Source organism: Eschrichtius robustus, chromosome X (assembly GCF_028021215.1).
Source record: "Eschrichtius robustus isolate mEscRob2 chromosome X, mEscRob2.pri, whole genome shotgun sequence".
Classification (NCBI taxonomy): Eukaryota; Metazoa; Chordata; class Mammalia; order Artiodactyla; family Eschrichtiidae; genus Eschrichtius; species Eschrichtius robustus.
In genome coordinates, this window is record NC_090845.1 from 7,577,066 (window position 1) to 7,602,709 (window position 25,644).

At 48.4% G+C, this 25,644-nt stretch overlaps 1 protein-coding gene across 7 annotated transcripts in view; it reads left to right on the forward strand.

Moving 5' to 3' along the window:
* Nucleotides 1-25,644, forward strand: part of TBL1X (transducin beta like 1 X-linked) — a 227,179-nt gene that overhangs the window by 80,232 nt on the left and 121,303 nt on the right. For 5 of the 7 annotated variants that reach the window (XM_068534103.1, XM_068534106.1, XM_068534108.1 and 2 more), the window contains exon 2: nt 3,704-3,777. The exons of 1 other annotated variant lie outside the window; for it this stretch is intronic. The gene's annotated coding sequence lies outside the window, so the exon portion shown is untranslated. Of the gene's footprint in view, nt 1-3,703; nt 3,778-7,900; nt 8,141-25,644 lie in introns of those variants that run through there. One more of the 7 variants, XM_068534105.1, reaches the window with a different exon arrangement.

The following is a 25,644-nucleotide window of genomic DNA, read 5'->3' on the forward strand; positions in this document are numbered from 1 at the left end:
TGGGACCAGAATGTGTCTTAGCCCCTGGCTCTTGGCCCGGTTAATTCAGGGCTCACTAAAAAAAGAAAAGGACTCAGGAGGAAACCGCGGCTCCTCTGTCATGCACCGTGGCTTCGGAAAACATATTTTAGATTTTTCACATTATTTTCAGGGTGATACAACTGAATTTCTCCAGAGTGGAAATGTTAATCATTATGGCAACTTCAGGGGAAAAAATGCGCGCTTTGGATATATTTCTCTGCTCAGTTGGCTGCAGGACGAGATACATTCCTCCTACCTCCCCACCCCCCTCTCCCTCCCCCAGCGATTCTTTTGCAAGTTCTTGGTTCGGTTCCTTGCAAGGTGTTTTCCCTTAGAATTTACAAAGGAAGTCAACAGGAAAACGGTTCCTCAGATTTTTTTTTTGATGTGGATGAAACCTCATAAATAATTTAATACCCTCATTTCACAGCTGAAGAGTCTCTGGTTCAGAGAGAGTTTCTTATAATTAATTAGGAGCAAAGTGAGGCCTGTAACTCTGCTCTTTTTTTTTTTTTTTTAACGTTTTCATTTAAACAAATAAAATGCATGTGCACAGTAATGCTGTGGAAGGGAGACGGAACAGGGCAGTGAAAGGGATCAGGCCTCTGGCGTGTTTTGTCAGCACCTCCATACAGTTCAGCGTTCTGAGCATGATCTGCCAGGAGCGTGTGCCCTTCCTTGTCAGCTTAGACAAAATGAAGGAAAAAAAAAAAAAAGCCAGAAGCTCACGAGGGGCTCCTGATCTCCAATTCCTGCTGGTCCAGACAGAGCCCCTTTGGGGGGTAGGGGGTCTAGGATGACTCAGGAGCAAGTCAGGAAGGGAAGGCTCTGGTGCCCCCGTCTCCCAGCTCTTGTTGGGGCAGTCCTGGAGCCAGCATGCACAACCACTGCAGCTGTCCTCACACTGGTGGCCCAAAGAGTGACGTTGGTCCGTACCGTTCGGGCGACGCCTTCCTCCCTCTGCTGGATTGAGGCAGCCGCGTTCTCTCCACCGACTGGCCCTCCGGTACTCTGCTTGCTGTCAGCATCCTCATTCCTGAGTACCGTGATAGCGAGAGCATCCCCCGATATTTTGGGAAACTTCCGTGCCTTCCTCTTGCTCCCATTCGTTGCTTCCAGTACCGCTCAAGCAGTAGCCCCTTCCTCTTCTACCTTGCCTGACTTCTTGCGCCAACAAGTGCCACCTCCTCCATGAAGCCTCTCTAGATTTCTTCCATGCGGAGAAGACGGCGTGCATGAGTCCTGGTCATCCTGTCAGCCGCGGTCCTCCTTGTCCTCCATCTCAGTAGCAGTTGTTTGCTGGTCTTTGCCTGATTTTTGAGAGACGGCTGTCACTAGAAGCCAAGAACACCACACTATTTTGGATTTCCTCCTACCTTGCTGTACTCTCCTCTGTCTCATTGGCCAGGTCCTTCTTCTCAGGGTTCAGTGGTCAGTATATATAATATATGTAATATATATATATATAATGGACTATATTATATATATAATGGATTATATAATGTATAGTTGATTATATACTATGTATGTAGTCAATTATATATATCACATATATAATTGACTATATATATTACATATATAGTCAATTATATATATTATATATATAGTCGATTATATATGTATAATCTATTCTTTTTCAGATTCTTTTCCATTATAGGTTATTACAAGATACTGAATATAGTTCCCTGTGCTATGCAGTAGGTCCTTGTTCTTTATTTCATATATAGTAGTGTGTATCTGTTAATCCCAAACTCCTAATTTATCCCTCCCCCCTTCTCCCTTGGGTAACCGTAAGTTTATTTTCTATGTCTGCGAGTCTGTCTCTGTTTTGTAAATAAGCTCATTTATATCATTTATTTATTTATTTATTTATTTATTTTTGCTGTGCTGCACGGCTTGTGGGATCTTAGTTCCCTGACTAGGGACTGAACCCAGGCCCTCGGCAGTGAAAGCTCGGGGTCCTAACCACTGGACTGCCAGGGAATTCCCTGTATCAGTTTTTTAGACGTCACATGTCAGTGATATCGTATGATATCACTTGTTTTTCTCGGTCTGACCTAACTTCACTTAGCATGACCATCTTGAGACCAGTGGTTCTCAACGGGGCGAGTATGCCCTCCAGGGGACGTGGGCAGTGTGGGTCAGTTTTGGTTGTCACCCCTTGGGAGGATGGGGGATTCCTGTCGGTGTCTAGTGGGAAGAGCCTGGAATGCTGTTCAGTATCCTGCAGCGTAGAGGACAGCCCCACCGCAGACACAACGGTCTGATCTAAAATGCCAGCAGTGCCTAGGATGAGAAATCCTGCATCAGATGCTCCCTTCCAGGCCCACAGCTTCAGAGGTCTTGGTTATTGCCGGACTTAACTCTGTGACTGTGACCTCTCCCACTTGCTCAGACCTGTGTGTTTAACTACCTAGTTAACAGGCTGCTTGCAGAGCCAGTGGGAGTTTCAAAGTTCACACCTTAAAAGACTCTTGATTTCTCTTCCGCTCAGCCTTCGTGCATCCCGGGCAATGGCCCCACCTTCCAAATTTTGCTCAAGCTCTGAGCCTAGAAGTCGTCCTTGCTTCTTCCGTCCCCTCCCCAGCACACCTCCGCCCTACCGGTGCGTCCTCTGGATCGCACTCCCGGAACACCTCAGACTCTGTGCGTCCCTCTCCATCTCGTCTCTCATCTTCCGCACCTGCACTGTGTGAGCCACTGTGTTCCTGTGCTGAGCAAGAGCTGCTTCGGGTTTTGTTCTAAGAACGATGGGAGCCCCTGAAGGGTGTCGAAGTAGAAAGATGGTCACATTTTCTTTTCTCGTTCAGTCTGGTGCTGGGTGAAGAGAGGTCAAGAAGAAAGGATCAGAGTCCTTTGCAAGGGCTGCAGAGTCCTCTGTGATCCAGGAGGACCCACTTCTGCTGCCCAGTCCGCTGACCTTCCTCCCTGTCTCCCAGTCGCCAAGGTCGATCTCACCACGGGACGTTTGCACTTGCTGGCCACTCTCACTTCCATTCGAGGGCTCCCTCCTCGTAGAGCTCCATCCCAGCCCCCGGTGTAAACTCAGCTCCTTGTCCGCTGGTCCCTTGTCTCCCACTACCAGTTTGAGCGACATCACTTCTCTCCTGTTAAACGGTCTCGTTGTGAGTTTTCTGGCGAGTTTATCGTCACTGATCTCCCCTCACTGAGATCCCCCCAACCCCCCTTCTCACTGTCCGGCCGGGTAAGTGTCACATGACGGCAGACCTCAGGTGTCCCGGAAACGAGGGCCGCACTGAGCAGCGTTTCCGCTTTCCACAGGACTGGGCGTGTAGTTCTCAATAAGCATGTGCTGAGTTGTGTTGAATCTAGAAATACCTGTGTTTTCACTTAGCGTGTTTTAGGATGCTAGAGAAAAATGAGAGATGGGTAGATGTTTCAGTGACTGGAATTCCCTGGGGATGTGATCACAGTCGGTTCTCAGATAGCGAGACTTTTGAACAGATTTGTGTGTGTGGACAGTCGCATCGTGTGCTTTACCTAGAGACGTAAGCCTGCCGTTCACCTACGGTGGTTGTCCGCCATCTGACGCCGTTATTATTTCAGCTTCTTAAGACCTCCTGTTTCAGAAGTCTGCCTGCTTCGGGAACGGTCGAGAATGTATTCGAGATATCTTCGTTGATAGGTTTTGCCTGACTTTGGGTATTTTTTTCATTGACAGGTAACTGAAGACAGAAAACAGGCCTAAAAATAAACCCTAGAAGGAAGAAGGGATTTGCCTGCATTTGGCTCTGAGTAAGTGGAATTGTAAAATGGATTTCTTTCTTATTCCATAATGAATATCCTGTCAACCGCTCCACGTTTTCTGGGCTTAAAAATTAACTAATACTGTATTGGCTGTACGCACCGGAAACGGTGATTTCCCAGGATTTCTTGTAGTAGGTGATTTGGTAACCAGAAAATGCTTTGTATCTGCGTCGGCACTTCATAGCAAGCTCCTGTGTTATTTAGCTTCTGGAAGTCAGGAACTTGAGGAGAGAGAAGTGGAGATGGTCGTTAACGTGCGTGTGCTTCCGAGGCAAGCATTGTTGCTGCTGGTTTTTCCCTTGTGCGTTTCAGGTACTGATTTTTCCTCAGATGGCTGATGTATAATAAACAGAGTTTTTTGACTCTTTTGCCTTTCACAGGCTCCCTTTGTCTTGTATGTGCCTCTCAGAATGTGTTTGGAAAATGACAGGCATCCACTGCTTGTGGACCAACCAGAATTTTCCATAAAAACCTTGTTTGGCACCATTGTGAGGCAACGTGGCCTGTGCTCTAGGCCCCTGGGGAGGCGTTTTCCTTCTGTCTGAGCCCCACGTGGACTGTTGTGAGGGGTAGAGAGAACCCAGACTCACCGAGAACAGGGCCGGTCTGGGTTCTGGAGTTGCCATCTTGGCTGCTGTATTTCACCCAGTTTACAGCGAGGCCCGATTCTCACCCACATCAAGAACATCCTTTTCAGACCACCTTTTATGAAAGTCTCCTGTTTCTGGGATGACCATCCTTTGAATCTGTTACTTCTGGAGCGTTGTGGAGTATACGGGGATGTGTGAGATGTGTCTTGTGTTTTGGGGGTAAGGGATTACAGGTGCTGGAAAGCCGTGGTGTGGATGGGGTGTGCCATGGACGGTGCAGACATCTCCTGTTGTGGGAATTCCTAGGAAGGGTCTATCAGCCTGTGCTGGAGCAGCTGAGGAAGGCTGGACCTTTCTCTTGAAAGGGACACTTGGGTTGGGTTCGGTGCTGCATGGGATTTCAATACGTACTGAAGAAAGGCGTTCTAGACGGGGACTCTGTGGGCAAAGGGGAGGAGTCAGGAATAAGAAAGCTTTTATTTTTTTTAGGGAAGAGTGGATAGGCCAGCCTGGTGGAATGCAAGGGACTGGGGGGAGGGGCAGAAAAGGTATAAGGAAGAGGCAAGGACTCTGAACTCGACCCTGTCTGCACAGTGCCTAAAGGAGACTGATTCTGATTCTCTTAGCATTAGAGCTGCCATGTTTGTGCACCAAAGGTGACCTTTAGAACCAGCCCCTGCGGGTGAAGAAGGATGAGTATATCGTGGCAAAATACTTCTGTAACACTTACTGTGTGCCAGACACTGCCATAGTATGGTTAACAACTTTATTGAGTCATAATTCACACAGCTGACAATTCACCCATCTGGAGCGCACATACAATTCAGTGGTTTTTAGTGTATTCACAGAGTTGTGCAACCGTCACAGTTGATTTTAAAACGTTTCATCACTCCCCAAAGAATCTCATACACGTTAGGAGTCACTCCCCATTCCCACCTCCCCCAGCCCCTGATCACCACCAGTCTACGGTCAGTGTCTGGGGATCTGCTCATTCTGGACATTTCATGTAAATGAAATAAATCATGTAACATGTGTGCTTTGTGACTGGTTTCTTTTTTACTTAGCATAATGTTTTCAAGTTTCTTTGTAGCATTCCTTTTGTTTGCCAAGTAACATTCCATTGTATGAACAGACCACATTTTGTTTATCTGTTCATGAATCAGACACCGTTATTTTTGAAGACTTCTATTTTGAAGTAACGTTGGACTCAAAAAGAGGCTGCAGAAATAGTACAGTGAAGTCTAGAGCACCTTCCTCCGCCTTCCCCGGCTGATAACATCTTACGTGAAGGTACTGCTTATCGAGAGTAGGAAACTGACATGGGCAGTGTTGACACAAATGCAGACCTTATCTGGATTTTAGCAGTTCCTATGTGCGTGCGTGTGTGGGTGCATGTGGACAGTGTATGAAATATAATCACGTGTAGATTTGAGCAACCCCCATTGTAATCTGGTGCAGAACTCTTCCATCAGCACAAGGAAAGCTCCGTGTGCCCCGTCTGTATGGTCACCCTCTCTAGCTCCTGGCAACAACTGGCTTCTCCGTCTCTGTAATTTCATCCTTTCGAGAATATTCCATAAATGGACTCGTGCAACGTGCGGCCTTTTGAGACTGCCTTTAGTGACTTAGCCTCCAGCCCTTCAGATCCATCCCAGGTGTTGTGTATCATTAGCAGCGCCTATGCCTAGTATTCCACAGTCTGGATGCACCAGTGTGTGTTTATCCACTCATTCGTTGAAAGGCGTTTGGGATCTTCCTGGTTTGAGGCTACGACAAACAGAGCTGCTGTGAACACCCACGCACAGGTTTCGGTGTGAGCCAGATGCTGTTTTCAGGTCCCATTTACTCCTCATGCCGTCCGGCGAGGTCGGTGCCATTGTTGCCTCTATTGCCCAGAGAAGGCTGCTATGGCACAGAGGAGCCCTGGGCCTCCCCAGGTCATGTGGGCACTGCTGGAGCTGCCGAGTTCGGAAGATGCAGCGATGGCGTTGGGCTTCCCCACCTTCAGGACGCTGCTCAGGAGAGAGTTCTGGCCCAGCTGATGCGGAGAGCAAGCCACCCCGCGTCCCCCGCCAAAGAGAAGAGTGCCAGCGTCAGGGCTGGGATCTGAGCCGTGCCGCTGGGGATGAATCCCTTTCGTGGACAGAAACAGACCCAGCTCGGAGGGAGCCAAGCCCGCTGTCCTGTTGAGCTGCATCCCCCTTTGGAGGCCTCTGTGTGTGATCGGGGAGGAGGGTCAGGCAGCTGGGAGCCCGGCGAAGCCCTGCAGGTGTTGTCAGCTCTTGGGGTGATGGAAGTCAAACCCGCGGTCCACGGGGCACGCACCCGTGTCATTGCTGCCGAGAGCCACCCGGCTGCGCTCCCAGAGCCGCTGCCCACGCGCGTCTCCGGGAGCTGCCTTCAGAGGGGCTGCTTGCCTCCACCTGGAGTTCAGTCATCCAGGCGGCGAGAGGCTGAGCGGTGTCCTCTGTCACTGTTGTGGTAGTGCAAGGACAGAGGCAGGAGAGCAGGAGAGCAGGAGAGCCCCCCTGCTTCCATCACCCGCGCCTCTGGCCCTTCTGGGAGGCTGGCTGGATCCTCTGAGCCTCGGTCTTCTTTTCTGTGCAGCGAGGAGGTTAATCCCTGCTTCGTAGTGTTTCGGTACAGCGTGTGCAGCAGTGTCTTGAGCGCATCGAGTCAGCGCACATGCCCGTTCTTCCTCCTGCTCTTTTCCCACTTCCCCTGCCTTCTTCACAGTCTGGAAGTGATGGAGAACCCCGGACTACACAGTGTTTGCTTTGGGGCTGCGTTCTCTGTGTGTGTGTGTGTGTGTGTGTGTGTGTGTGTGTTGCTTATTCTAAGCCTTCTGCTTTCTCATTGTTCTCTGCTGTTCTTTTTTTTTTTTTTTTTTTGGTAGGGGGTTCCTAGTAACTGGGATGGGTGGCCAGTTCTCACCAATTCCTTTCTATTCATAAAATCCAAGAAGGGCTCAAATGACCCAGGTAGCTGTCATTAAATGGAGCCCTGACAGAGAGGAGTGGTTCCCTGGAGCCCAGAGAGAGTTTCCCGTTAGAATTAATTAGAACTGGGCACAGAAACAAGGACGAAACAGTGTCTTTTGTGGATCTCATCTGGGTGGACCGTTGTGTTAAAGAGCAAACCGGTTGCCGGGGTTTTCATACTAAGTTGGTGCAGGTGGCAGCCCGGGGAGGGGTGGGGTTTGTTCAGCAGGCCTGGGCTGCCATGGGCTAGAGTGGGGTGTTGCTCATTTGTCTTATCGAAAGCCATAAAGCGTCCCGGGTGCCCTTGGAACCATCGCCTGTTGATTTAAAGACATGAATTCCACGTGGTGGAACAATTGCATTTTCTGTGGTCTCCAGCTGATGAAACGTGCTTGATGAGGTGCTGTTGATAGTGTGATTCAGCCCTTCCTTCCTCCCTTCCGACCTTCGGTTCAGATTTATTCAGTGCACTGTTCTTTCAAACGACGTTTGTCTTCTTGAATGCCCAGAACACACAGGTGGAGCCCCACAGACACTCCCTCCCTCCACGTCATCAGGAAAACTGCTTTCCCCCGAGAAGCTTCTCCTTTCCTCTCGAACCCACGCAGGCTGGGCAAGGGCCGTCAGGAGCAGCCATGTCCCAGCTGAGGGATTGAAAGTCCGGTGAACTTCTTCACGATGGAATCTGATGCAAATAGACATTACGTTCCGATTAATTAAATTCAAGAATAAGCTCTTGAAATTGGCCGTCAATTCTGGTTGTAAACTGGCCCGAAAATGGTGAGACGTTTCTTTCGTTTCTGACATCTGTTGCTGCTTCTGGCTCTTGTACCAAATCAAAGTATGTTGTTTTTCTCAGTGTTTCCTTTTGGCTTTCCTTGTAAACATGGGTGGTTCCCAGAGATCTCTTTCTTGGTTTAGGACAGCGGCTCTCAAGTGGGGGCAGTTTTTTACCCCCAGGGGACACTTGGCAAAGTCTAGAGACATATTTGATGGTCACGTTTGATTGATTTGATTGGGGGTGTGTGTGATACTGGTGTCAGTGGGTGCTGCCAAACATCCCACAATGGACAGGACAGTCTCCCGCACCCCGCCACACACCCAGAGGATTATCTGGCCCCAGATGTCAGTAGTACGAGCTTGGCTGCTCTGGGCTTTGGCCCAAAACTTGGCACGTGTTGAATATCGCCCTCTGTCTTCTTTCACAGTAGTTCAGCGCCTGTCGGCAGTGACTCTGAAGCACCATGGTCAGGAGCTTTTGATCCTCCTAACGATGTCATGAATACGCAGTATGACTATACTTTTAGAAAAGTATATGCTTGGATTTCTGTTCCTAAATTATGTTTTCCTTTGCAGGAAGAAATACATTTTTGACAGTGTGATCGTATGTGTAAATTCATAGGCATCAATTCAGTTCAACTTCATTTAATTTATAGTCTGTTAAAGAGTTTGCATAATTTGGTTTTTTTCTTTATGATCAGTGATAATTCTAAATCTTATTACTTAGAATAATTGCGGGGAATTTCCTGGCAGTCCAGTGGTTAGGACACTGCGCTTTCACTGCCCAGGGCCCAGGTTCGATCTCTGGTTGGGGAACGAAGATCCCACAAGGCATGCATGCTGCACGGCCATCAGAAAAAAAAATTGTGGGAGCCTCCAAGTTCCTACTTATTGATTGATTGATTGATTGATTGATTGATTGATTGGCTGTACGACGAGGCATGCAGGATCTTAGTTCCCCGACCAGGGATCCAACCTGCGTTCCCTGCAGTGGAAGCTTGGAGTCTTAACCTCTGGACCACCAGGGAAGTCCCCAAGTTCCTACTCTTATAAGATACCTCTGTGCACAATTAGCAAATTTTTAAAGGAACCCCCGACATGAAAATAGTCCTCCGGAAGACTGTAACTGAAAGATCATGCCTTTACTTAATACCTATTTAAGTCAGATTTACAAGGGATTATTTTTTATAGTGATAATATGCGTAACATATAATTTACCATCCTAACCATTTTTTTCCCAATAGGTGACAGTTTTATTTCCCATCTTAACCATTTTTAAATGTACAGTTCAGTGTCGTTAAGTGTATGTTCACATTGTTGTGCAACCATCCACGCGCAGAACTTTTTTCATCTTCCCAAACTAACACTCTACACTCATTAAACAACTCTCTATTCCCCTCTCCTGGCCCCTGGCACCCACTATTCTTCTTTATGTCTCTGAATTTGACTATTCTAAGGACCTCACATAAGTGGAATCATACAAGATTTGTCCTTTCGTACCTGGTTAATTTCACCCAGTGAAATGTCTTCACAGTTCAGCGATGGTGTAGCATGTGTCAGAACCGTTTTCCTTTTTGTGGCTGAATAATGTTCCATTGTGTGTGTGCACCATAGTTTGTTTATCCTTTCCCCCATCGATGGATATAGTTGAATGGTTTACAAAGAACTATTTTAAAGTTGGGTCCCTTTATGTCTGACTTGTGACCACTGTTTAGACATAGAAAGTGTTCCAGGTGGTGTGTGGGGAAATGACGAGGTACTCACATAGAACACTCCAGAATCTTCCTCATACTTTTCCTCAAGTGCCCTTAACACAATTCTCTGCTGATGTAGGAACTGTCTTCTGAGATGAGCTTATATGTTCATCCCACCTGCCTCGTTCCCGTCAGCTTCCGAAGGAGAGAGCAATAGAAGGAGTATTTTGATGGGTAGCGGAAGTGTTCAGAATGGCACCCTGTGCCAGCCCACGTCCCACCGTGCTCTCTTGCATTGAGGGCTCTTCCTCCTTAGCTTTTGACCAGAACCCCCTAATGGAGATGTGTGAATGTCCCCCGCTGCCCCTGAATATGTTTTCCTCTTTCCACCTCTTGTGCCTTTCCTTCTCTGCGAAAGTGTAAACTCTGGCTCTGGGTGTATAAACTTCTGAGACACTTTGCAATCAACATGATGAAGTCTTTATGTGAAAGAGTTCTTGATTATTCGGAAATGTGTCTGTAACTTAAGCATCATCTACTTAGCGCTCCTGTATTGGGATCTGATTTTGTCCTGACACGTTATTGCGGTACTTAATCCTAAAGCAACTGTTGTTTACTTGCAGGGGTGTCTTTTCAGCTCTCATGAGCTTATAACTTTATTTACACAGAACAATTGAAATGAATTTCTTTCACATTTTGGTGCAAAGTAGGAAAACAGAATTCATGTTGTATCCGTTCTTTTGTTTCGCAGGTAAGGAGTGCCTTCTGAGTGCTGGGTGCTGAGAATGGAGAGGGATATTATTTTGCTAGGGGTGCCTGCCACACAAAGATTTGATCTGGTTTTTGGTCTGAGATGGAAATCGTAGGGTGCAGACTTGGAGGTTGATGTAAGCGCAATAGAAATAGTTGAAAATCTGTTACAAAATTTATTTTATCTCTGGCAAGTTACCTTAACTCAACAAAGTGCTCTCGTGGCATTTTTAAGTCTTTTAAAATACACAGACACCAGCTACCTTTTGTTTTTTCGAACTAAATAAGGCACCGTTGTATGCTTTTTTTTTTTTTTTTGTAAACCTAAAGAAAAGCTTCATTTGAAAGGCAGATCCTCACAGCAGAAGGATTTTCTGGTTTATTTTATGTTGCTGATTAATTTGAAGTATGATTCAAGTTTTAACTTATAGTTTCTTTATTAAATTAATTACATTACTGGGTACGCATTTAGTCTTTATTTTTATGTTGCTGATTAATTTTAAGTGTGATTCACATTTTTTTCTTTGTTAAATTAATTACATTATTGGTTACTTTCATTCTTTCATTTACAAACCTAATCGGAGGCACTGCATTTGACAGTGATAAAGGGCTGGGTATTTCCTGACCTTTAATATTTTTCCATCCACTTTTTTTAAAGTTTTTTTACATTAAATGTAAAGCTTTTTACATTTTTTACATTAAATACATTAAAAAATGTATTTATTTAATTAATTTATTTTTGGCTGCGTTGGGTCTTCATTGCTGCACACAGGCTTTCTCTAGTTGCGGAGAGGGGGGGCAACTCTTTGTTGCTGTGCGCGGGTTTCACATTGTGGTGGCTTCTCTTGTTGCAGAGCACGGGCTCCAGGCACGCGGGCTTCAGTAGTTGTGGCTCTCGGGCTCAGTAGTTGTGGCTCGTGGGCTCTAGAGTGCAGGCTCAGTAGTTGTGGCTCACGGGCTCTAGAGCACAGGCTCAGTAGTTGTGGCGCACGGGCTTAGTTGCTCCTCCCGTGGGATGCTTGTGGGACCTTCCCGGACCAGGGCTTGAACCCGTGTCCCCTGCCTTGGCAGGCGGATTCTTAACTGCTGCGCCACCAGGGAAGACCTCCATCCACTTTGAAGGCATTTTTCTATGTGACCACATAGTGTTTGGTTTACAAAACGTATGTTCCTCTAAAACACCAAATCTAAGCTGCAAATGTGTTTTCAGCTGAGTCTTGTCACAGTGTTTACTGACATAGAATGTTGTCACTTTGTGTGCTGTAGCTATTTGTCTTTGTCAGTGGATGTAGGTAGAATATTAATCTTGTATGAAATTCAGATAAGCAGGGGGCAGATGGATTTATGGCTCTCGAAACCTGTAAACTCTGCAGCTGCGGTGAGTTCTTGAGCTGTGAATAAAGAAATTCTGGACTGTGGCTAGCAAGGGCTGGCGTGACCTGATGTGCCACAAAATACGTCACCCTGTCAGGGATCTGCTTCTTGCGACGTGTCTTCTCTGGTTTGGTTCTGATGCTGTGATGCTGCAGCCGTGCACTCCCTTTGAGAGGAGAGTGAGATGCCTCCTTCGTGTAGCAGCCCGGGCATGGGCAGAGCTGTTCCGCATCCCCGGGAGGCTTTGGGGTCCCAGTGGCTAAAGCAGGTTCTCGGGTCCATTTAGTCTCTGGAGGTTGAGGAGTGTCCGCACCACAGGCTCTGTGTCAGCCAGGTAGGGTGCACGCGAGGCTCGGCGAGCGGGCGCCCCTCCCGGCGTCACAGGACTTCATCGACAGGACTGCAGCCACCTGCAGGACGAACGGAGTGGGGTGTACCGGGCCGTGCAGGGATTTTGGAAATGGCAGCCGAATTACTGCGTTTTGGAATCGCCTTTGGAATCCCAGAGTCACGGCTGGGACAGACTTCCTGCCCCGTGTGTCCACTAGTCCCCCAGCAAGAAAGAATGTTCCTTGGAGAAGGTGCAGAAACGACTGTGAAAATGTTCCCTTCTGTTGATACTGCAGAAGTGATTATCAAAAGTGAGTGTCCCCTGCCATACACACACACACACACACACACACACACACACACACACACACACACTTCCCTAGAGTGGAAACATCCTCTGCTTGCTGACTGCATCCACTGTCTCAGAGAAGGAATGAGCTGTGTTAGTGCATTTGTGATTCATGGCCCAGGCTGGATGGCTTGTAGCCACTTCAGCCAGAGCCACTTTTTTCAGCAGCTTTATTGAGGTATGATTCACATACCATCCAATTCACACCCTTAAAGTGTATGATTTGATCGTGTTTAGGGTACTCACAGACTTGTACAGCCATCACCACAGTCTAATTTTAGAGTATTTTCAGTACCCCCAAAAGAAAGCCCATACCCCTTAGCAGTCACTCCGCATTTCTTCCTCACTCTCCCCAGCCCCTGGCAACTGCAGATCTGCTTTCTGTCCCTGTGGATTTGCCTATTCTGGACTTTTTGCATAAATGGAATCATATGATACATGGCCTTTTGTGACTTGTCTCTTCCACTTTGCATAACGTGTTCAAGATTTCGTGCGTGCCCTAGCATGTGTCCGTGCTTCATTCCTTTTTATAGACAAATGATACTATTTCACTGTAGGGATAGGACCCTATTTAGTCCATCCATTCATCAGTTGATGGGCATGGGTTGTTTTCCACGGTTTGACCATGGGAATCATGCTACCGTGAACATTCCAGTACAGGGTTTTGTGTGGATGTGTGCAAATGTAAGATCAAAATGACCCAGTGAACCGTTCGCTCTCAAAATATTGGATTGGCCAGAAAGATGTTAGATGTTCCTTCCGTAAGAGGTTACGGAAAACCCCGAGCAAATTTTCTGGCCAACCCAATAACAAAGGGAGGTTTTTAAGATGAAAATGTACATTTTTTCAAGTTAAGGATTTTTAAGACAAGTATCCTTGGAAATGTGTTTTTGTCTTTTAGCACCCGCCCCGTCCCCCAGAGTATAGCACAACAGGGCTATTTGAAGTTTGGAAGGCGTTGCGTCCTTCCCTGGGTTGGGACAAGCCAGGGCACGTGAGTGCGCTGTACCCAGGAATGCCTCGGACGCTGTGTGCCGCACACTTGGGCAGATAGCAGGCCTGCTGAAGGCGGTGCAGTATGGAAACAGGTTTGTAGACGGACCTGGAGAACTCCAGGAGCAGAGAACTGGGAGTGGGCTAATCAGGGAAGGTCGGGTAATGTGATGAGGTGCAGCAGGTCATTTAAATGGGCCCACGTAGCTTGTTTGGGTGAGGTAGGTGCAGCCCTTTTCCTTTAACCTAGACTATATTTTTAGGCCCATCTAAGTATTTTCCAGGTTCATACATTTTTCATGTATGGCCTGTAAATTTGGAATAAATGCCTTCTCTCTCGACTTCCTGTTTTTAAAAAATACAGTTCTTAAAATTACCAGCTTGTCCAAGGGTCCAGTGGTCAGTTTGTGGAAATTCCCATTCTTTAAATCTTTAAGAACCGCCACATTCTTTGCAACGAGTTATTCTTATTTTTCCGAGCCTACATCCTCCATCGTGCCTGGTGTTAATTTGCCTCCCGGTCATTCTTCTCCTGAGGCCCTCGAGAAGCACGCGTGGCGTTAGAACTGTAATGAACGCCGTCGGATGGCCTCGGGCAGCCGCCCCCGATGGAACTTCCTAGGAAGGTGGGGTCGTTCCACACCCGTGCCATCCGGTGGAGCAGCCCCTGGCCCCGTGTGGATCTTGAGCTCTTGAAATGTGGCCGGTGTGCGTGAGAAAGTGGATTTTAGATTCGTTTCATTTTAATTCATTTAACATTAAAGAGCCACGTGTGGCCAGGGGTTGCCCTTCGTGGACAGAGCGGGTAGATCAGGAGCCTGATTTGATGGGTGAGTTCAGTGAGGCCCGCGGTGGTGGCAGGAGACAAGATGCGTCTGTAGAAGGGCCAGACTGACCTGGGCCTTTATCTGGGGGGATACCTGGAAACCTGTGTGGTCCCTGACCCCTGAGAGCAGTGGTTCTCTGAGGAGGTGGTTTGCGTTTGCCGCCCCTCCGCCTCCCCAGATATCTGGCAGTGTCTGCAGGCGTTCTGGGGTTGTCACCGCCGGGGGGCAGGGGAGCTCCTGGCATCTAGTGGGTGGCATGCTGCTCAGCATCCTGTGGTGCACAGGACGGCCCCCCACAGAGTGATTTGGTCCCAAATGTTACCAGTGCCGTGGGGGAGAAACCCTGCTGCAGATTCCCGAGGCTGGCCTGGTCCTTCCATGGGGCGCAGACGGCCGCGGCCCCGTCTTGTAAGTGACAAGGGGGAGCTTGCTCACGGGGTCGAACCGGGGCAAGTGTGCCGCCCGGTGGGACCCAGGCGGAGGCGGTGAGTGGGGCGCCCGCCCCCCGTGTGCTGGTCCACTAAGTGTACGGGCTAGGAAGGCGGCGTTTGTCAGGGGTCAGTCTGAGAGTGTCCTTTTAAGTGACAGAAGCCACAAAGTCCTCCCTGCTCTGCGCTGCTTTCTCTCAAGTTGAATTACGGGAACCCTGCCCCTCCCTGGTCACCAGCGTGGCGGGAGACGGCCACGGGGCCTGGATGTGTCCTTGTCACTTTGGGTTTGGTGACTTACCCCTCCGAGATACTCAGAAAGCATTTGGAAAGGGCCTTTTTTGCGAACCCGTCTTGGCAGTATCGAGCCCGTGTCCGCTGGGTAGCCGCAGAGGAGCGCCCACGTCTCGTTAGGGCCGTGAGGGAATTCTTAAGAACGTTTCCTGGGTGTAGTAAACGGCCCCGGCACGCACCCCAGCTGGAGGCGGTCCCCCCACCTCCCAGCACCCCCAGCCCTACCCCCCAAAGCAAGCCGCTGCCGTGGGAGCTGGCCCTGGTCCCGAGAACGACGGGGCGTCGTGAGGAACGCGTGCACGTTTTGAGGGTCGAGGCAGAGCGCTGCATCGCGCCAAGCTGGAGGAAGCGGGAAGGAGCCCTGGGAGATGCGGGGCCGAAAAGGGCTCTGTCGGTGTTGCAGAGCGGAACGGGACGCTGCAGTCAGACAAGCGACGTCCTGTGCTCGAGCACAGACGGGTCGCCGCGGCAGGTGCAGGGGCCGCTTCGGCAGCGAGGCCACTCCTGGCGTCGTGGAACTGAACGGGCCGTTTCTTCTGAGGATACTGGCAAGTCTTGCGACCTCTGTCGTCCTGAGGAAGCTCGGACAGCTTGCCAAACAGATAACACTGATACTAAGAGGAAAAAGAAATGAAACCATGATGCTCCTATGCTATGGAAGTCATTTTTATCCTGTTTGCAGAAACCATAGATTTAAGTGGGACAGATGTGTCAGCAATTTAATAAGACAGTTGTCCTAGGAGTTAAGTTGAAATCATTCACAAAAATAAGCTCTCTGGCAAACTTGAAACCCCGGGGGGATTTTGGATCCTATTTAATGTAAAATGCCTTAAAGCGAAGAGTAGCAGGCATTTTGTTACAGTTCCAGGCAGTTTATTGTTCTGTGTTTTTTTCCCCTACATATTTGTGAATGTGTGAATTACTCTGTGTGTCAGCCGTGGAAAATAAAACCACAGAGAGGGGGAGGGAGGTGTCAGACAAATTCCTTTTCAGCAGAGAATTGAGGCGTCTTGTTATAACAGAATTCATCTTCACAACAACGTGATGCAAGAAGCTGTAACAGAGCTGAACTTTGCAGACTGTATCTCCACCGTCGATGCACTGTGGGAAGCCCACCCAGGCCTCGTCGCAAGCTCCAGTCTTAAATTTGGTGTGAAAGGGGCTTTAGGACACCTGCCTGTGGGGTAGCGAAGGCGCAGCTTCTAGGATTCCGATTTTACGTCTTCTAGGGACTGGCCTTGACATGTCTTGCGTCGACGCTTACCGATAGAACTGGAAATCGGAACCAGAATGATTAGATTGACTTTTCAGATCCCGTATGTGAGCCGAGAAGGGACTCGAAAGCACGCCCTGTTTATTCTTGCGAGGCTGAGGGAGGAAACGACGGGGCCGTGAGTCGCTAAGAGCTGGTTGTCATTTTCCTTTACGCAGCACGGGATGCCCTCTGCATTTGGGGGTTCCGGATCTGGCGGGCTAGGATCCCCGTGCGGCCGTGAAGAGAAGTGAGCAGCGTGGGACTGCTAGCTGGTTTACACCCTGACCTCCTCTCAACAAGTCAGCCTTTTAGTCCCTGCCCGCCCCCCCCCCCCACCCCCCCAGAAGACAGCAAGGAGGGAGCCCACAGCCATTTCCCACGCTGGATGTGAGCACTTCTGCACCTGGGAGTGACAGAAGGTCGAGGAAGGGAACGGGAAGATGGAGATGACAGAGGGGATCTTTTAAGTGGGTTCATGAAAGTAAAGGGAACCACACTGGTACCAGCTTTTTTTTTTTTTTTTTTTCTCCTGGCTGTGCCGCCTGGCATGCGGGATCTTAATTCCCTGACCAGGGGTTGAAGCCATCCCCCTGCAGTCGAAGCACGGAGTCCTAACCCTTGGACCGCCAGGGAATTCCCTGGTACCAGCCTTGATCCTCGTTAAAATCATATTGATTTAACCCCTGTCATTATTAGTACTGCTGTGGTTCTTGTTGCTCTTGGAAAAATTATCGCACATCCATCTTGAGTCCCTAGAAATGACAGCCCTGCTGAGTGAAAATGGTAAAGACCCTTTTCACGTGAGGCCTGACGTTGCACAGAAACAGTTTTTTTTCATCTTCCCAAAGGCCGTCTGAATGAGTCGGTTAAACTCGTGAGCTTGCACATCTGCAAGTTCTTTTCTTGTGCTCTCTGTTATGATTGGTTCTTCCATTTTTTTGTCCACCAGGACGCATCAGAAGGAGTCAGAGTTCACACTTGGCTCCGGAACATTCCAGAACTGGACTAGGCTCCAGTGAGGAGCCTTCAAGGGCTCTGGTTCTCACTGAAGGGGGATCTTGCCCCCCGGCGACTCTTGGCAATGTCTGAAGATGGTTTGGGTTGTCCCAGGGAGGGAGGCGCTCCCCTCATCTCTGGGGAGGAGACCAGGAATGCTGCCCAACACCCTGCAGTGCACAGGACGGTCCCAACAACAGTGCCACCCAGCCCCAAATGTCACCGGTGCCAAGGCTGAGAAACCCTGCCCTAGGGTGCTTTCCACTTGCTCGGTGCTGCAGGAACGGCTCTCTCCAAAGATTGTCTCCTTGGAGAGGGCCAGGTCCCTGTACACTGGCCAGCTGTGCAGGTCCCCGAACTCTGAAAGGAAGTTGGAAATGTGAGGGTCAAGTCAAAGGAAGCCTGCTGCCTGTTGAGCGAAGCAGGGGCCCCTGTGAGCTGCTGGAGGTCTGCTGCCTGGCCCAGCCCAGCCAAGGCCTGACTGCGTTTCTTTTTTTTTTCTCTTTAATTTTATTTATTTTTGGCTGCGTTGGGTCTTTGTCGCTGTGCGTGGGTTTTCTCTAGCTGCAGCGAGCAGGGGGTCACTCTTGCTTGCGGTGCGCGGGCTTCTCGTTGCGGTGGCTTCTCTTGTTGTGGAGCACGGGCTCTAGGTGTGTGGGCTTCAGTAGTAGTGGCACGTGGGCTCGGTACTTGTGGCTCACAGGCTTCAGTAGTTGCGGCACGTGGGCTTCAGTAGTTGTGGCACGTGGGCTCAGTAGTTGTGGCTGGTGGGCTTCAGTAGTTGCGGCACGCGAGCTCAGTAGTCGTGGCGCATGGACTTAGTTGCTCCACGGCCTGCGGGATCTTCCCGGACCAGGGCTCGAACCCGTGTCCCCTGCATTGGCAGGCAGACTCTTAACCACTGCGCCACCAGGGAGGTCCCCCGACTGTGTTTGTCGTGGCATTTTTCACGTAGGTTTCGCCAAGGCTTCTCCTGAAGGACGCTGACTCAGGGCTGCCCCTCCGGTTTCATTTCTTTCCAGGGCAGTTTAGGTGAAGCGTGAGCCCAGTGTTCCCCCAGGAGGGGTTATGAGAATCAGGCCCGCGTTTGCTAAATGAACGTATCGGGAAACTTCAGCATCGTTACCAGAATGTTGCTGACCATTTCCCGAGGGTTGGAGACCGGGTAGCAGATGCCTGTGGCTTCCACTGCACAAACGAGATGTGTTGTGAAGGCCCCCGGCCAGTACACTCACAGCCTTAATTATGGCTTCAGAACAGCAAGTGAATGTTTAAGCAGTGTTTTCGTACTCACTTGAAGTGCGATCTCTCATATGATGGTCATATTGTTGGACCCGCCCGCGTTGCATTCATTAGGTCTATAAGCTGAACACTTCTTTGCTGATGCTCCCCAGGGGAACCTAATCCCCACAGGGGTAGCCTTAGGAAAGGGTCAAGCGTTCAACGTGTTGATTCCATTTCTTAGTTCTGTTTTGCACGCTACGGCCCTAGTGCCTAGAAAAAAGACTTCCTTATTTTTATCCAGTGCACCTAAGTCCGTGATGCTTGTGATACTGTTTATCTGATCAAGCATATAGGGAGATGAGGTTTATGAATTTCAGGTTTATTTCAAGAAACTGAGTTGGATGATTACTGGCCATTCGTCGCTTTGTGATGGCTGCTTTAATCAATGGGGTTCCCGTGGTTCTGCTGCTGTTCCTGTTTCAAAGAGGCTAGTGAGTAAAATTGGATATTAAAGTTGATTGCATTGGTTAAAGATTGGGACAGCGCTGCATATATAGTTTAGATGCTAGTCGGCTAACGTCTGATGTATACACTGTTAGCTTGTTAACATGGAAATTGTCAAACATACAAAAGTGTATAGAATATTTTGGTATATTCCCCCTCACCCTGCTTCAACCACTGTCAAGATTTCATGAGCTGGTGTCACCTGTCCCCTCACTGTTTTTTTTTTTCTTTTTATTAGAGTAATTTAAAGCAAATCTCAGGCATCTTGTTATTTCACCCCTGAGTATTTTCGGATGTATCTCTAATATAGAAGTATTTTTTAAAATGTATTTACCAAATACCATCATTATCCTGTATGAGTTTTCTCTGGCTGCTGTAAGCAAATTACTACAAACTAGGGGGTCTTAAAACAGCAGAAATGGATTTTCTCACAGATCAGGAGATCAGAAGTTCAAAATGAAAGTATGGGAAAGGTTGGTTCCTTTTGGAAGCTTTGAGGGAGAATCAACTCCACGCCTCTCTCCTAGCTTCCGGTGGCCCCGGGCGTTCCTTGGCTTGTGGTCACATCACTCCAGTCTCTGCCTTCATCTTCACACGGCCTTCTTCCAGGTGTCTATGTCTCCAAATCTCTCCTTTCTCTTCTAAAGACGCCAGTCATTGCACTTAAGGCCCGCCCTAGTCCAGTATGACCTCATCTTAATTTGATTCCATCTGCAAAAGACCTGATTCCTATATAAGGTCACATTCACGAGTACCGGGAGTTACGACTTCAACGTACGTTTTTCAGGGGACACCATTCACCCCACCCAGTAACTGTGAGCTTAACTCTGAGCCAAATGTGCTGAGTTGATTAACTCACCAGCTACCAGAAATCTTTGCTGGAACGTGTTCATTATACAGATGGTTGCCTTTAATTGAGAGGTGGTTTTACCTGTCATCCCATCCCCAGGAGGGAAGTGAGTGTACTTGCTCAGGGTCACACTTCTTGCGAGCAGTGGGGCTGGGGAAGAACCCTGTCTGGCTCCAAATCCAAGGAAACCGGCTACGGTTTATAGTGCAGGTTCATGAGATGCGTTTGCTTGAAGTCTTAGAATGTAAACTGTGTATTGGATGATCTCCGTGTGTCTGTAAGGCTGTACATCCACTCCTTTTCAATTATTTAAGCAAATTGTTGGTGCTCTAAGAACACACTATTTTTTCACTAGAGTTTTACATTTATTTTAAAACTTTACATAACTGTGTCTTTAGTGTATTTCTTTAAGTATGCTAAAGTTGGCCCTGCTTCTCATTTGTACCCCACCCACCATGCCCTTCTGAAGGGGTCTTTCCGTTGGGTTGAGCCCCATCGGGGTTGCAGACCGATGCTTGCAGATGAACTAATCATGCTCTTAGGTCTCAGTGATGGGTCTAGGATGCTAGTTTGCTTGTGACTTCAGGTCACGTGAGCGTTTTCTACCACAGGGCATCGTAACTCATTTTTTAAGACGAACAGACTTTTTTTTTAAAACAATGTATAGGGTACAGAAATCATTCTTCTTTTTAGTGAAAGTGTTTATTGGCAATAAACTTAGCCCTCAACTTACTTGTATTTACAGTATCATTTTGAAATGGATACTCTAAGAGAACTTTTGTTTATACTCAGGATAAAAATTACACAAAATTAAGTGATGATTTGGAACGTCCTTCGGATAGATTCCTGGCAAGATGCCTGGTGGACCAAGGCTTCCTCTTAGGATGTGTTTTTGGGATTGACTTTCTTGCTGCTCTCAGCTGCCTGGATTCCTGCTCAGACACAGCTAATCCCTTGACATTTTAAGCATTGTACTTACTCTTTTTTTTTTATTTTTTAATTTATGGTTGTGTTGGATCTTCGTTTCTGTGCGAGGGCTTTCTCTAGTTGTGGCAAGCAGGGGCCACTCTTCATTGTGGTGCGCGGGCCTCTCACTGTCGCGGCCTCTCCCGTTGCGGAGCACAGGCTCCAGACGCGCAGGCTCAGTAGTTGTGGCGCACGGGCCCAGTTGCTCTGTGGCATGTGGGATCTTCCCAGACCAGGGCAGGGCTCGAACCCGTGTCCCCTGCATTGGCAGGCAGACTCTCAACCACTGCCCCACCAGGGAAGCCCTGTACTTACTCTTGCTTAACTCTTCATCAATGATTGAACTCAAAAGTTCTTTTTAAAAATTGCATTGTTAAAGATTTCCTCTTGGGAGTTCTCCTTTTTGAAAAGGATACAAATGATGTTAACCATTTAAAGTATACATTGTTAGCCATGTGTTAATTTTTATGTCCCTAACGTCTAAGAATCATGCCGTAATACTAGTATGGGCTCAGAGTATCTCCCCTAAGATATTTGCCGATTACCAAGGAGAGGAGAGCAGTGATTTATGGGGAAGAGTCTCAGCAGATACCACCACCTGAGCCCAGCTGCTATGGATAACCTCACCAGGAATAAGGCATAGTGACACCATGTGATGCCCTGAGAAGGACACAGCATCACTTCTGTGGTATTCCTGCCCGGAATGCATAACCTGCATCTAATCGAGAGAAGAATTGGACAAACCCAAACGGGGGGGTGGGGTGGGGTGGGGGGCGGCATTCTACGAAATAACTTCTCGCGCTCGTCCAAAGAGTCTGGCTTAGAATGGCAAGGAAAGAAAGGGTGACTGTCACAGATCGATGGGTTGTGGGGTCCTGGATGGAAATTGGAGACAGAAAAAGGACCTCTGAGTTTGCTTAAAGTCTGTAGTTTAGTTAGGTGTATGGTGCCCGTGTTGATTTCTTCGTTTTGACCATTGCTATGTTTATTTAGGATGTTAACACAATAGGAAGCTAGGTGAAGGCTGCATGGGAACTCTCTAGTATTTCTACAACTTTTTGTAAGTCTAAACTTATTTTAAAATAAAGAGGTTTTTTTTTTTTTTTCCCAAGGAATTATTTTACATACGATTTAATATGATTAACTAATGTTTTGGTTGGTGTTGCCATAACTTTTAGCAGTTATGTTTCTTTGTAAAGAACGTACCAAAATGTATTTTCATGCAAAACTATCAACTGAGACCTTATTTAGTTTGAACAAAATGTCATGGAGGTAGGGCTGGTTTTACATTGGAATTCTGAACATTTGCACGTTTTTTTTAAGGAAGTTCATTTTGTAGTGTTCCTCTCCTTGGAAGAAAACCCACCCATGTTCAAAACACAGCATTTTTTAAAGGCATTTGAATTTTTAAAGATTTTTTTCCCCTTACTTTTGCTTTGCTTATTATGAGTAGGGCTGTTCAGGGATATTCTGAATTTAGCTTTTAAATTAGCGCTGCATGTCATTCTGGTTGATCTGTAGTCTTATCCTCAACCTCACTGGAAGGGGCCCCTCCTTCCCGTTCTTAGCAATGTTAAGAGAAACCAGTGAGAAGGTGGGGCTGTTTGAGTCTTGATTGGCGCATCCCATAGGGCAAAGGATGCCCCTGGGGGCATCCCTCAGAGACTCAGGGGCTACCCCCAATCCAAGTCATTATGGGGTGTGGGGGGCTTGTGGAGGGAGGAGTGGCAGAAAAAGTGGGTCGGGGCCAGGAGGAACCCAGCAGGGAAGACCCGGTACAGATCCCAGAGATGGAGCTGGTCCAACATTTCTCGGGCTCTGCCATCCCAGCTGGGACTCTTGTTCACTCCATGTGCCCTTGAGCAAAAGCTCCAAGTTTTAAGCCTAAGTTTTGTGCTCTGTCAAAGAACATCTTTCCCCTCATATGAGGGTTAAATGCAGTTGTCCACGGAAAGCACTTAGCACAATGCCTGGCCCTTCAGCAGCCACTAGGCCCATTTGATGTTCTCTTCTGTCCCCATTTTGTAGCAGAAGAGGTCACTGAGTCGCACAGCCTCCTGTCTGCCTCTCTCTGCTCAGATGCCAGGCTCTATCTCCCAGTTCACCGCTCTCCCTTGTCCCAGCTGATTTAAGCTGTCTCTTACCAGTTGATATACTTACGGACTAAATCGTTGTTATTCTGACATGTATGTATTCATTCAAGGATGACATAGTGACTCATGCTCTGTGCCGGTTATTACAATCAAGTGGTGGCAGTGGGGTGGGTCGGGGAGTGCAGAGGACCAGCCAGTCGTCAGCCGTCTTAGGGAATGCCTGACGGGGTGCAAAGCCCTGCCCCTTCTGCTGGGAAGGGAGGGCCCCTGAGTGTCCTCGTCCTCCTGCGGATGACAGCTGTGTGGGGCTGCACCTGCCTTCTGGAGGTCGGGGAGGTGACATCTGAGCCAGCGCACCGGTGACGAAGAGGTTTCTGGAGTCCAGAGGAAGGCATCCTTGCCTAAGAGGGCCGCATGTACTCCTCGGGCATGTCTGGGAAATGGGGCCTTCCGTGCAGCTGGGACCAGGGAGAATGTCCAGGGGGCAGGGGCTGGTCCAGAGCGTTGCCTGGGAACCAGCCAGCTCGTTTATTAATGAGTGAAACAAAGCCACTTGGTCACCCGAAGAACAGCTTTGATTTTATTTTGGTAATCTACGTTGTTTTGAATAAGAATGTAAAACTCAGTTTTCCACGGGCAAATGCGTTGCTTAATCGTTCATTCCCTTAAGCTTCTATAAATTTCCTTATCTGTTGATGCCATTTTTTCTCTTCTTGCTGACTCCTGTTCCTGTCTCCTGCGTCTGCTTTTTCCTTCATAATCTTTGCCTTCTTGACGTTTATCTTTATCGTTACCCACTGCTCCGCATCCTTCTCCTTCCTTTGCTGCTTCCCACGTGTCCACTCTGTTTACTGCCCGAGGCGCCGACCTTGCTGCCAAGTGCTAACCATGCAGCATTTCAAAGGAGTGAGATCGTGTCACAGCTCCTGGGGTGTAGTTGTGGCTTCTCGAACCTGGGACTTCTCACCCACCTTGGTTGTGGATAGTTACGAAATCTTAACCCTTGGGTCGTTATTTGTATAGCAGGTTAAAGAGACTACCTAGTAGTTATGAAAACTTTCATATCCAGTCACGTATTTTTTCTTTTTTTAAAATTTTATGGCCATGCCCCGTGGCATGTGAGATCTTAGTTCCCCAACCAGGCATCGAACCCGCGCCCCTTGCATTGGAAGTGCAGAGTCTTAACCACTGGACCGCCAGGGAAGGCCCTCTTTTTTTGTTTTTATTGTGGAAAATATACATAACAATATCATTTTAACCATTCATAAATGTACAGTTCAGTGGCATTAAATACATTCATAATGTTGTGTAGCCAACCATCTCTACCTGCAACTTTTTCATCATCGCCCCCAAATAACTCTGAACCAGTGAAACAATACCTCACCCTTCCCTATCTCTCCCTGCCCCCAGCGCCTTGTAATCTACATTCTACTTCCTGTCTCTAAGAATTTGACTATTCTAGGTGCCGCATATATGTAGAATCATATAATACGCGCCCTTTCGTGTCTGGCTTATTTCCCCCGGCACAGTGTTTCCGAGATCCTTCCATGTTGTAGCCTGTGTCACGGTTCCATCACTTCTTATGGCTGACTACTAGGCCACCGTGTGGTCGCCTCTCCTTTCAGAACAGCGGTCAGTGTACTGCCCACGTCGGGGTGCCAGAGGCCGGAGTGCTCGTGGGTCTTCCCATGTTACATGTTGTACCATGTGCTGCATGGGAGAGACGTTTCCTCTGAGTTTTCACGTATGTTGCCTGTTTTCACACCTCGCTTCTGGAGGGGTGGGCGTGGGATGTGGTACTTTGTCTCTTTGATACTGTCGTAATGGGATTGCCCCCATCTGACCTAGTCAGACCAGACAGAGCCCTTCCTTCCTTCCTTCCTTCCCCTCCTCCCTCCCTCCCTCCCTCCCTTCCTCCCTCCTTCCGTCCCTCCCTTCCTCCCTTTCTCCCTTCCTCCCTTCCTCCCTTCCTTCCTCCCTCCCTTCCTTCCTCCCTCCCTCCCTTCCTTCCTCCCTCCTTCCCTCCTTCCCTCCCTCCCTCCCCCTCCCTTCCTCCCTTCCTTCCTTCCTCCCTCCTTCCCTCCCTTCCTTCCTTCCTCCCTCCCTCCCTCCCTTCCTTCCTTCCTCCCTCCGTCCCCCCCTCCCCTCTCTTCCCTCCTCCCCTCTTCCCTCTCTTCGTCATTCAGCCAGCATTTCCTGAGCTTGTACCACGTGGGGGCACTGCTATGAGCACTGACTACAAACTAGTGGACGGGCACAGGCCCAGTCCCCATCCCCCCACCCCCCCTCACCCCCCCCCCCCCACCATGGGAGAGTTTGTAGCTTCAGGATGTACTTGGCTCACCTACATCCTCTTCCCTAGGTGTTTATCCTGCCTTCTCGAGGAATTGTTAGACTTTTTAATTTCAAATAAAGGGGTTTAATATTTGTTTCTGTACATCTCGTCCAGTGCCTTTTAAAACTCATGTTTCCTGTTTTTCCTTTTACATGAGAAGAGCCACAGCCGTGAAAAAAAATCAATTAAGTGTGATTCATCACCACCATTTGTAACTGATTTCGAAGGAGGACTTTTTTCTG